Source organism: Mytilus galloprovincialis, chromosome 6 (genome assembly GCF_965363235.1).
Source record: "Mytilus galloprovincialis chromosome 6, xbMytGall1.hap1.1, whole genome shotgun sequence".
NCBI lineage: Eukaryota > Metazoa > Mollusca > Bivalvia > Mytilida > Mytilidae > Mytilus > Mytilus galloprovincialis.
Window position 1 is genome coordinate 72,084,989 of NC_134843.1, and position 13,564 is coordinate 72,098,552.

The window sequence follows — 13,564 nt, forward strand, 5'->3', positions numbered from 1 at the left end:
AAACAGACATTTTGAGATTTTTTATTGCAAAAAAAATTGTGTTTTTTAAAGAAATCAACATTCAAAATTTAGAACTTCATGAACATGTACAGGAAGCTGAATTATTGCACATCTATGTACTACTTAAAATTGTACTTCGATCTGTTGCGTCCTTAAAATGTTCTGACCGTCCTAAGATTTAATGACACACAAAAAGAGCAACCAGAATCTCTTGATGACCAAACGTATGTACACGTTGGAGCGATTTAGAGCTTTTCAGAAGGAGTGAGATTCCACCCTTGTTGAAAGCCTTGTGGAGACCTCTAGATTTTTAAATTCCCTCCGTTTTTCTCATGGATGGAGTGTGGTCTCTCTGTAAATTACCCTATATCTTTTCATTTTCCTATTTACCGAAGGTTCCATGTGAAAATTTTCATTGGATCATATCTGTTAAACTAAATGTACAAAAAAGGCTCAAAAAAAGGCGAAATTTCTTTTTCAAACCCGAACTAGAAATCCATTTTTTTCTAATAGAGCACCTTACATTATCGTCAATGAGTTCAGGCATGTGAAAAATTATATAATCGTACACAAGAAAGAAACTCTGAACAGGCTTTCAGTAATAATTTTTACCTATTTAATATTAAGTAAATATTAACATGTACATGTATTTGATAAAGTACAGATATAACAAAGAAACTGTCCGGTATCCGACGTAAGAGTATACTTTTTACTGCACGCGTAGTCGGGTGCGTTCACTACTATCAAACACCTTTTTAATTGTTTACCAGTATATTTCTTTTAGTTTTGGGTAACATTGTAAAGGAAATAAAGCTATCAAGACGTCCTTCCATAAATCTTTTTTTTCTGTTCTGACTTCGAAGAAATGACTACTTTTCGCCCAATCGAAATGGTGCATGGACATATTTTGTTTCATATTATTAGAATTATTTTCAACATTATCGGTATTAAACTTGATTATCGACACATGAAAGTTTGTCAGCATTGTCAATCTTTTTAACGTTAAAGTACCAATAGTTCGGTCACTACTCAATTAAGTTTGTCGATAACGTAGCTAATTTTGACGGTAAAGAAGCATCAATTCGATCACTTCTCTGTTACGGGCTGTATTTAAACAGCTTTTGTATATGATGTACAACAAATTTTAAATGACGATGCAAATCATAGAAAATTTTATACAATCAAAATGTAACGTTATAGTTTCGTAATAAAACGGCTTTAGATATGTTATACGACAATGATACATAAACAGATAAAAGGTATGAACATTAAAAGAGACCACAACAAAGACTATCGAGTAATACCCATAAATAATAGAAATAGACGTTTAATCAACAATGAACAACAAAAAACCCGGACAGCCGGACGTTTGTCTAAAAATAAAGTGGTGCTCATCTAGTTTAACATGCAATCCCTCCCTGATAAGACACGCAATGCAGTGTGCTTAATCAGTATAACATGCACCCTCCCCAGTCAGATTTAGTACGCGCAAAATATATAACTGTGTATATCTGAGTGTTTGTTTATTCTACATTGGCTAGAGGTGTAGGGGGTGGATGGGATCTCTCTTAATATGTTTAATCCCACCGCATTTTTTTTTTTTGCGCCTGTTCCAAGTCTAAAGCCTCGGGCATTTGTTACAAGTAGTCTTATAAGTTTATCAATTTTAGTTCATTTAGTTTCAGGAATTTAGTATGACGTCCATTTTCACTGAACTAGTACACATTTTTGTTTAGGGGTCAGCCGAAGTGCGCATTCGGGTGCGGATGTTTCTCGCTGTGTTGAAGACAAATTGGTAGCCTTCGGCTGTTTTGTTTACTCTTTGTTCGGGTTGTTGTTTCTTTTAAACATTCCCAATTCGATTCTCTATTTAAACTTGTAATCTTCCGACTCTTTTACTGTTATGACTTTATTTGGCATTAAACAATACAAAGAAAAACAAACTACAAAGTGCAGCTTCAAACAGGAATATAGCAAGATAATTAATTTAAAAAATGCGGTCAAAAGTCAAAATTTGCTCGTCGCGAAACAATGCTACATTTTGATATTCATTTGAAATAAAATAATTGTTATGATTTACACCTCGTTACCTTTTCAAATATAACTATTGTTGTTTTTTTGTTTACAACATTATTACAAAAACACCTTTTGACTTCGAAATTAAGTAGACCATAAAAGCGATGGTCATTATCTTTCTTTTGTTGTAAGTTTAATTTAGTCATTTTGCGTCATGGATTGGTAAAGATGTCATATTGTATGTTTTTAAATATGAAGAAAGGAGTAGTCCGGTTGTCCTGTACGTCAATGAGACACACACAAAAAAAGCGAAAAAAAAAATTAACAAAAGGGGGTAACAGTCATTTTTCAACAAAAGAATACATCAAAAGATTACACATTTTGTTAGAAAAAGAGCAAATTCGTGAGAAGTTGTGTAGGACTTGAATGGCCAAACTGACAAAAAAAAAATGAATGAATCAATTTTTGGTATTTTAAAATTGTTTTGTTTTAATATCGGGAAATCTTCAAAAAACAAAACCCACATGCATTAAATTAACAGAAGGTCTCTCGAGCTTTTAAATATCACAACGTAGGAGTATGTATATATAACCTTAATTGATAAGATGTTTTGTGATTTAACACCATCAACTTAAAGATTTTAACAATCAATAACGTATGTTTTTTTTTTTAATTATTTAATGATATCAGCTCTGAACATTATTATTCTTAAAAAGGAAACTGTTGTATGTGATGGTATAAAATAATATTTAAAACATATTTCTTTTTAAAGTTTTGTGAAAAGAACATTTCATTTTATGTATTGAAATGTGTAACAAATCCCGAGTGAAAGGCCTCTGACAGACTGAGTGAGCATCAAATCATTGTCAACGATAGCCTATGACAAACAAGTTACATGTATGAAGTAGGTATCCAACGAGGACGCGGTGTGTCAGTGTAAGATCACCCCCGTAAGACCGGAGGCCAGAGGGTGATCTAACACTTACATCTCAGTTCCTTTGTTCTATTGTTCTATCAGAAGTGATATGAGCCGGATCACCCCTACCAGATCACTTCAGCTTGTTTTTTTCTTTGTTTTGCATGCTTTCGTGTGTTCTGTAACATTTTGCGGGAATTTCAAATCCACTTTAAACTTAGATTTATTTATACGGAAATGACTATCTATCAAAATTTCTGTAGAAAAAAATCCAGTGTCTATGCTGGGATTCGAACTCAATACCCCAAGACTCAAGCACATGCTTAAAGGAAGCAAGATATTTTCTGAAGTGGGCCGAGTTAGCAGACCTTTATTTATTTACCGTTCAAAGGGATTTAACTCTTTTTTAGAAAGTGGCGATTTAGTGTGGACCGATTAACCAGTGGGGCGAGTTGACATGGTTTCATATTTAATCATCGTATTCGGGGGTCATAAAGGGTATACATTATATTGTAATATATAAAGTATATTATAATGGTTGTGTGGCGTTCTAAACTAGATTAAATGAATTGTAAATGGGTTTACGTCTAATTTAAAACAGCTTGGATGTAAAATAATTATCCCACACGGACTTGGTGTGTCAGTGTTAGATCACCCTCTGGCATCCAGCCATCGGGGTGATCTTAGGACACCGACACAACGCGTACTTATGGGATAGGATACACCAAGTCCGAATGGGATAACTATTTTACATCCCAGCTGTTTTACATATTTTAGATTAGAATATTTTATATACATGTATTACTATAATGTATACCCTTTATTAACCCCCGAACACGATAAGTAAATATGAAACAATGTCAACTCGCCCCACTGGCCAATTGACCCACACTGGATCGCCACTTTATAAAACAATCGCCCCAATCTTGCTTACCGACTCGCCCCACTTTTGAAATAGTGTAAAATCAAATTGAACAATCAGTCTGACAACTCATGTATTAACAAAAGGGTTTCAACCCCACTAAATAAAGTTTCTGCCAACTCGCTCCACCGTTTTAAAAATAACTTGCTCCTTTTCTTTAAAAGTTTTATAGTGGATTTGACATTCCCACCAGAATATGTAACAGAACAAAGGAAAGCATGCAAAACAAAGAAACTCAAGCTAGAGTGATCTGGTCTCCTGGAGTAAGAACAAAGGAGCTGGGATGTAAAGGTAAATTATTCAGTCCGTTCGGCTACACAGATATGAATTTTCATTCTATAATACTGGAAAACTTGCATCTAAAATAGGAGAAATATTTGCGATAATTGCTTTGCACTCCTTATGCATGACAATATTGTATTCAATCACAATAGAAATGAGGAGTCTATTATTGGCATATATGATATGACTTGTTTCCATTTATATTCTCAATAGTGTGTTTATTGGTTACCAACAGTTACTAAAATGTTGATAAATAATAGAATGTTTACCATTCATGTGCATTTTTGAACGTTCGTTTATCAAAACTGTAATTAGAACTATGCATTATTTTCAACAAAGTTATCAACTATTAGCATGTCTCGAGTGTTATCCATTTGTTTGTACTAATTCTATGTTTTCCAATCAAATTGTCGGTCAAATTATATACATATAGGACAGCGTTTGTAAGATTGATGTTTGCCACATAGAATCTGTAATTTATTAATTTTTATAAAACATTATGGTACAATTTTATTTATGCTTCCGATGCGCATTTCTATAACTAATTTCCTTTTCCATAATACTCGAGGCAAATCTTTTTGGAAAGCAAATTCGACTTGTACTTACCAATGAAGTTATACATAAAAGGTAAACTTACAAAAAGGCCGAACTCTAAAGAATATTATAAACAAAAATTTCTAGATGTTAGGTAGGAAAAAGTAAATAAGTATATAAAGAATACTGAACTAGCTCATGAAAACAGATTTTTCACAATACTAAATAGTTTTCCAAATGTGACAAAGCAATACTTTCCTTTGTAAATTGCAGAAAACATTTCAATATTAGAGTTCGTAATTTTCCTTGCTTTTTTGCTTAAAATCTGCAGTTTTACTGTTTTTTTTTCGACATTCCAGGTGATTGCACTGAAACTCACTAGTAAAAGTGGTGGACCTTAAATCCTATGGCAGCTAGCCAGATTCCGGGCGATTTACCGTTTTTGACTTTTATATTTATTTTTTTCAGCTCTCTAGCATTGGAGGTTTCTTTTTTTCTTTTAGCGGGAAGAATAGAACATATAAAATTACATAGACAAAAAGAAAAGCGAAAATGACAGAAATTTCAGTAAAATCTGTATCTGATGTACAACAAACAATACAAAATTATGAAATAGAAAATCATGCTAAATTCCGAGTGGTTAAAAAGGATATTAACTACGGAAATGACGGAAAAGGTACATGGTCTACTTTGAAAAGGGGGGAGAGGGGTATTTTCACCAGAAAATACTTGAACTTCAATTAAAGTTTTCCAAGAAACAATATCCTTAATTACTTTTACAAAAAGGCTCTTGGCTAAAGGACAAGTGCATATAAATGCAGTACATTGCCTACAAATTATAATATCAAACTAAAGTCACATTTGTTGACATGTTTGATGATTTAGAAAACAGGATTGAAATATCTGCATCCAGATAAATATTCTACTACATGTTCATTCAGGCTCTTTTGTTATAATAAACACCCATGCAACCACGCATCCCATATTGCTGATAGGACCCGACACAAATATCAATTTCGAGTTTCGGTAGTTAAGCTTGGGATGGTCATTTTAAGATGCATTATTTGAATATAATGAAATATGAAAATTATTCATATTTATATTGATATATTTATATTTTTATTCTTCTTCAATATATCTAGTTATTATGACAGATCTACCATCATCAGGGGTCCAACTGTCAATTTAATGTTAAAGTCTTTAACTTTGATCTACTAAGCATATCCCCAATACTTTTATGTTTGCTATACGCAACTATTAGTGCTGTATTGAATATTTGTACACAGTCTTCGTCGAACTGTAATAAATGCCAGTGTTTCATTATACGTTTCTTTATTTTACGTATATATGGATTATATTTAGTTATTAAAACTAACGGAATACTTTGCTTCTCTTTAGATTTGTTTTGTTGTAATAAATCAGTACGGTCAATTGATAAAGCATCAGTAATACTATCATCTATTTCAGCGTTATCATAACCCCTACTTTGAAATTAGTTAGATTGTTTATTAATTTGTTATGGTCACTTGTATTTCTAATTTGCCGCCGTATTGCTTCACCTTTAATAAATCCTCTGAATACATGCTGTGAGTGACAGCTATATCTGTGCAGAAACAGATAAGAATTTGTTTCTTTAAAATGTATTTCAAGGTCAAGGATGCCATATGTTGTAAATCGTTGACCTTTAATTACATCAACATCCAAGAACGACATCTTATCGTTTTTGATTTCATAGGTGAACTTTAATAAAGGGTTATAATCATTTGCTAGACGAAAAAAATCTATAATTTCATCTGATGTTCCATCATATATTATGAATCCATCGTCTCTATATCTGCCATGATAGAATATTTTGTCTTTATATTGAAATGCAGAAATAATTTGATTCATTATTTCAAACATAAGTATGTCACAGATTTCCGGTGAAGGAACTGCTCCAATTGCCGTACCTGTTACTTGTTTGTAAATTTTCCCATCAAATTCAAATACATTGTTTTCTAAAATAATTCTCAACAAATGTTTTAATACATTGACCATGTTGACTGGCGGAGCATTGACTTTGAAGTTTGATTTGTCAAAACTGTCATAGGCTCGTTCAACCGCACTCAATGACGCTTCTTGAGGTAGATTAGTAAACATCTGTGTTATATCATATGAAACCAAAAGGCTGTTTGCCATAGGTTTTAATTTCTCAATGATATTAATGAACGATGTAGTATCTTTTATATATGTAGACTGATTTTGAATTATTGGTATAAGAAAAAAGTCAACGTAATGACCTATAAGTTCAGTTACAGAACCACACTGTGATATAATTGGTCTACCAGGTGGAATTATATTTAATTCATTTAATCCATCATGTTGTATTTGTTTAAACGTCTCTGTTTCAAGACGATGAACTTTTGGGAGAATTTATATTCTCCCAAATCGTGCATCTCTTAATTTTTGATCATAGAAATCATAATCCAGCTACCCGGATAAAGGTCAATGCCATAATAAGATCATAAAAATCATAATCCAGCTACCCAGATAAAGATCAATGCCAACATATGATCATAGAAATCATAATCCAGCTACCCTGATAAAGGTCAATGCCAAAATATGATCATAGAAATCATAATCCAGCTACCCAGATAAAGATCAATGCCAAAATATGATCATAGAAATCATAATCCAGCTACCCGGATAAAGGTCAATGCCATAATATGATCATAGAAATCATAATCCAGCTACCCAGATAAAGATCAATGCCAACATATGATCATAGAAATCATAATCCAGCTACCCGGATAAAGGTCAATGCCATAATATGATCATAGAAATCATAATCCAGCTACCCAGATAAAGATCAATGCCAACATATGATCATAGAAATCATAATCCAGCTACCCGGATAAAGGTCAATGCCATAATATGATCATAGAAATCATAATCCAGCTACCCAGATAAAAATCAATGCCAACATATGATCATAGAAATCATAATCCAGCTACCCGGATAAAGGTCAATGCCATAATATGATCATAGAAATCATAATCCAGCTACCCAGATAAAGATCAATGCCAACATATGATTATAGAAATCATAATCCAGCTACCCGGATAAAGGTCAATGCCATAATATGATCATAGAAATCATAATCCAGCTACCCAGATAAAGATCAATGCCAACATATGATCATAGAAATCATAATCCAGCTACCCGGAATAAGGTCAATGCCAAAATATGATCATAGAAATCATAATCCGGCTACCCAGATAAAGATCAATGCCAACATATAATCAAAGAAATCATAATCCAGCTACCCGGATAAAGATCAATGCCAACATATGATTATAGAAATCATAATCCAGCTACCCGGATAAAGGTCAATGCCATAATATGATCATAGAAATCATAATCCAGCTACCCAGATAAAGATCAATGGCAACTTATGATGATATGTAGAAATAATCCAGCTACCCGGATAAAGGTCAATGCCATAATATGTGATGATATGGAATATAATCAAGCTACCCAGATATAGGTCAATGCCAACATATGATAATATAAATCATAAACAAGCTACCCAGATAAAGGTCAATGCCAACATTTGATCATAGAAATCATAATCCAGCTACCCAGATTAAGGTCAATGCAGGCATTCATTTTTTTAGATTACCTTAGCCTTATTTGGCACAACTTTTTGGAATTTTGGATCCTCAATGCTCACCAACTTTGTTTTTGTTTGGCTTTTTAATATTTTGATATGAGCGTCACTGATGAGTCTTATGTAGACGAAATGTGCGTCTGGCGTACTAAATTATAATCCTGGTACCTTTGTAACTTACATATGATCATAGAAATCATAATCCAGCTACCCAGGTAATGTGTTTATGATAACATATTATTATATATTGCATGTGGAGAATAGTACAAAGCCAGGATACATGTATAAGCAGTCCTCAATACACAATGTGACAAAGCCATTTCACAATAACTGCCTATTAACTTACACCAACAATCAATATACAAAGGCATAATATTGTAAATGTGAAGTTGTATACCAACAGAAAATGAAAACTTATTATTTTCATCAAACTCTTTCAAACATTTTACTAAAAAATGACTATCAAATTATTTTGATTATATATATCTCACTGATGAACTTGATGGCCATACTGTGACCTATAGTTGTTCAGTTCTATGTCATTTGGTCTCTGGTGGAGAGTTGCCTCATTAGCAATCATATAAAACATCGTCGGTCGTGAGATACTTGTCTTGGCTTTTTTTTTTAAAAAGGCTGCTACTCTTAATAATTTATGAAAAAGGGATCAAAATATTTATATTGCTTAAATGTATTTTTTGGTCATGTTGGTAAGAATTTCTAACATGAATAACACAAGTAAGGACCTTGTGTCCATAGCAGCATTCATGTTGACATGCTAATAAGGACGAGGAGCACAAATATAGCTTTGTTTGATAGAGGGTTCTTTGGTGTGTTTTTTTATATTAAAATAGCAAACAACATTTTTGTTATACGTGTACTAATATCATGTTTAATACAAGTTTTTAATGGTTCATATACATTATATACACTGCTCCAGTCTTGAGACTATCATGATCTGGATGTAAACCAGGAACACAGTGATAGTTTATTCTTCTGACAATATTTCTGTGGGATCCCAAATGAATTCTTTCAACGCCACACAATCTAGAATCGCTAATAAAAATTATCTTCATTTGGAGTACAATATTATGTATACAAATACTTTTATATCTTTATATTGAAGAGTTACACAATAAGACTAAAACCAAAAACCCAAAACGGGATTTTTTCCGGATCTGGCTAGCTGCCATAGGATTTAAGGTCCACCATTAAAAGTTAGGTAGAACATAAATGTTAGATAAGCGTTACTGTTTTTATCAACTTTCATAATATTTGCGCCACAGATATATCCTGTAACGTTCAATGAAATGTTTGAAAATGTGTAATTGTTTATTTCAAATTTGAAACGGAGAAGACACTGAAACTGACAAAATAAATATAAATACCAGCGATATACGTCTCCATTGAAAAATTAGTTGAGGTCCAAAGGGTCGGCATACTTCAGATACCGCTGTAGGGTTATGACTGCTTAATTGATGAAAATTTAAACATGTTGAATAGGAACCAAATAATCTTACAGGGAATGAGATATGTTAATTTTACTGGCAGTAAGTTCTTCCATAGGTAAAATGGAGCCCTCAAAATGCAAGCAAACATATCAACACATTTTAATATTGGTATAAAGTACTTGCTTTCGGTTTGTTTTAGTCTCAATTTATAAATAATCAAAATTACTAGATTTCCTCCCAGTCCTAGTATAAAATATAAAACAAGAAATACATCGTGTAGAATGTACTTTCTTGCTTCTACCAAATTCCAATTTGTCAGTCTGTCTTCTTTTGAATAGTTCATTTTATCGCCTTTGACTAATCCCAATTGAATCACTTGCATATGCAGAGTCTGTAAGGAATTTGATGCGTAATACCACACATTAAAATGGTTATATAACTGATACCTTCTTGTAATTTAGAGCATTTGTTGTATTTTGAAAAGCGGAGTGATAGTCATTAAATATTTGCGATCACATTATTAAATGTTTTTATACAATGAAAAGTTATATTTCGTAATGATTTATGTCTTTGCCAGCTGATTTAACTCTAACAAAAATTGTTCACATAATTTTTAATGCGATGAAATCTATAAAAAAAAAAAAAAAAAGCTCTAAATATCTACACTCCAAATACTATTTTGTTAATAAAGATAAACATTCTATTTGCATTCTGATAGATTTTTGAATATGATATTTTGTAAAAGCTCACCAAGGATGCCATAAGAATCAAGTTCACTATAATCATTTTATTATGATCAAATCCATTCCGTTTAGTTTCGTGGTTATTCAAAGAATAAATGGTTATCTATCACACATCGTTTGATGCATGCTTTCTTTTGTTTACTTATTATACCATTGCCTATTAACCTGGAGGTTTTAAATATATTACCTACGCCAAAATTTAACATGAGCAACACGACTGGTGCGACATGTGGAGTAGGATCTGATTATCCTACCGGAGCACCTGAGATCACCCCTAGTTTTTGGTGGGGTTCGTTGTTGCTTATTCGCTAGTTTTCTGTGTTGTGTCATGTGTACTATTGTTTGTCTGTTTGTCTTTTTCATTTTAGCCATGACGTTGTCAGTTTTTTTTTCGATTTATGAGTTTGACTGTCGCTTTGGTATCTTTCGTCCCTTTTTTAAGTAATCATATTGATAAGACCGGGTTGGATCAACAGTGTAAGGAACTTTCTGTAAATTTATGTAGAACTTTCGCATTATTTAATGGAAGTAGCTCAAAGAATAACCATACGGAATTAAATATGTAAAGAAGACATATAAAGACTCTGAAAGTAAACGTATGTTATACACTTCTCCGGGAATAACCTTTATAACGGTAATTTACTCATATGTAATATTTCTATCTGGGAGATTTCAATTTTATGAAGTAAACGTGTCTATAGTATCAATAAGCAGTTCTTTTAATTGAAAAAGGAAATTCATATTGATGAATTGTCATAAGAACCAAGGTCTGCTAAGAACATATTTGCCGTTCGATCTGAAAAATAAGGAATGTTTGTAGAGGACTTTACATACACATTCCTGCCAAATATTCTTAAAATCGGCAAACGGGTTTAAAGAAAAAAATGAAAATGTTCCTGTTTTCAGACAACCTTCACGAGGAATGCCAAGGATGGTAAATTAAAGTCTTTATTAGATTTTTGGCCAGGTAAGCTTAATAATCAAAGATACTCCGGTTTAGCAATCCTAAAAAAGCAGAACCTTAATTTAAACTTAATGAATTATTAAATAAATACTACAAGAGTAGATCATCGTATATCTTCCCCTTTTTATGTGATGTTTTGTGTTCTAATCGGAATTATGTTTTCCATATCTCATAAATTAAAAATTCTTTTTAAAAAAATAAAAAATGGCATAACGTACATTCAACTTATCAAATTAAATGCAAAATAATGTAAATTCTTCTAAACATCATGGGCGTATTACTTTTTAATGCTCACATATATGACCTTTATATCTTATGATATTGAATGAAAATATTCGGCTATACATTTTGTCTTTTTTTTGGTTCATAAGCTCGTAGTAAAAATATGCTTATTGTGTTATTAAAATTTCCTGTATAAAAAAAACACAAAAAAACTAATGTTGTGGAAAATGGTCTCCTTCACGCGAAACTATGATTCCTTGCCTGGCTTTGCTTAGACATTTTGTCTTTTTTTTTGTTTAACTAAGACGTGTTGTCGTTTATAGTTGTAATTCTAATTTTTTAATATGGATGTAAATAAAGGCAACAGTAGTATACCGCTGTTCGAAATTCATAAATCGATAGAGAAAAAACAAATCCGAGTTACAAACTAAACCCGAGGGAAACGCATTAAATATAAGAGAACTACGACACAACAGAAACACAACATTAAAATGTAACACACACAGAAACGAACTATAATATAACAATGGCCATTTCCCTGACTTGGTACAGAGCATATGTACATGTAATAAATGTAAAAGTTAAGATAATTAATCACCCAGTTCATTTATAAGGTATGATTTTGGGGCAACATAAAAAATACCTCTCGTCCTCGTCCTCGTCCTCGGACTGGTTGATGTTGATGTAGCTAAATAATACAATTAATTATCTAATAACTATCACAATTCTATATTAATAAAATTGTAATTATTATATTAAACATCAAATACCATAATTACAAACCTAATTTTGAACAATATCAAAACATTTTTGAAATTATCTGTGACGTCACTTTTATCTTTTACGTCACCTTTATAGCGTTATCATCATGTGACAATGCAGATATTTTTGTGCTGTTTTATGTGCTGTCCTAGGTTTTTTTACGTGTTCGTTTTTAGTCACCACTTCGGTGTTGACATGCACATCAATTGTATGTAGGTTTACTGTTTGCAAGGGTACGAATTATTTTAAATGCTACGGATTTTCTTGTCCCAGGTATGGATAAAATTAGCCGTGTTTGGCACAACTTTTTGGAATTTAGGTCATCAGGGCTCTTTAACTTTGTACGTTTTTGGCTTCCTTTGTTGTTTTGATCTGGGGGTCGCAGGTGGGTCTCATGAAGGTCTCAGCGAAGCAGGCGTATGGTGAATAAGATTGTAGGCCTGGTACTCTTGATAACAATAATCATGTAGAAATGTACTTTTGTAATGTTTATTTGTTTATTTTTTGTCCGTAATGTTCTTGCATATTTTTGTACTGTAGTCCTGCCATGTAACGTAATCATTTTTTTCGTTGTTTTCCTCTTATAGTTGATGTGTTTACCTCAGTTTTAATTTGTAACCCGGATTAGTCTTCTATCAATCATTTTATGACTTTTGAACAATGGTATACTACTGTTGCTTTATCGAACAAGTTTCGAATGTTCTAATATCTGGGCCTCGAACATCACTGAAAAGACATTTATTGTACACATGCAAATCAAGTGCAGTAAAACTGGTACCGGTAATGTAATTATCGTATTTAAAAAAAAACCCACCAATGTATAAATATAACATAGATATCAACAGAAAGGAGCACATGCAATCATGTGATGGAGCATGTATGGACTTTTTGTATAAAGTAAATCTCGGGTTAAATATACACTGTTGTTTTCTATCTTATGTGTATTCACAGCACTAAGCCAATGGTTACTTATTTTCCTAAGCTAAAAACAACGTCATAGTATAAAATGCTCATATAAATAAACTAAAACGGTTGTCTGTAGAAATTGTTAACTCGCACAACAAGCTGATACTTGTAAAATCTATATTTTTGAAAAGAGTAAAGTA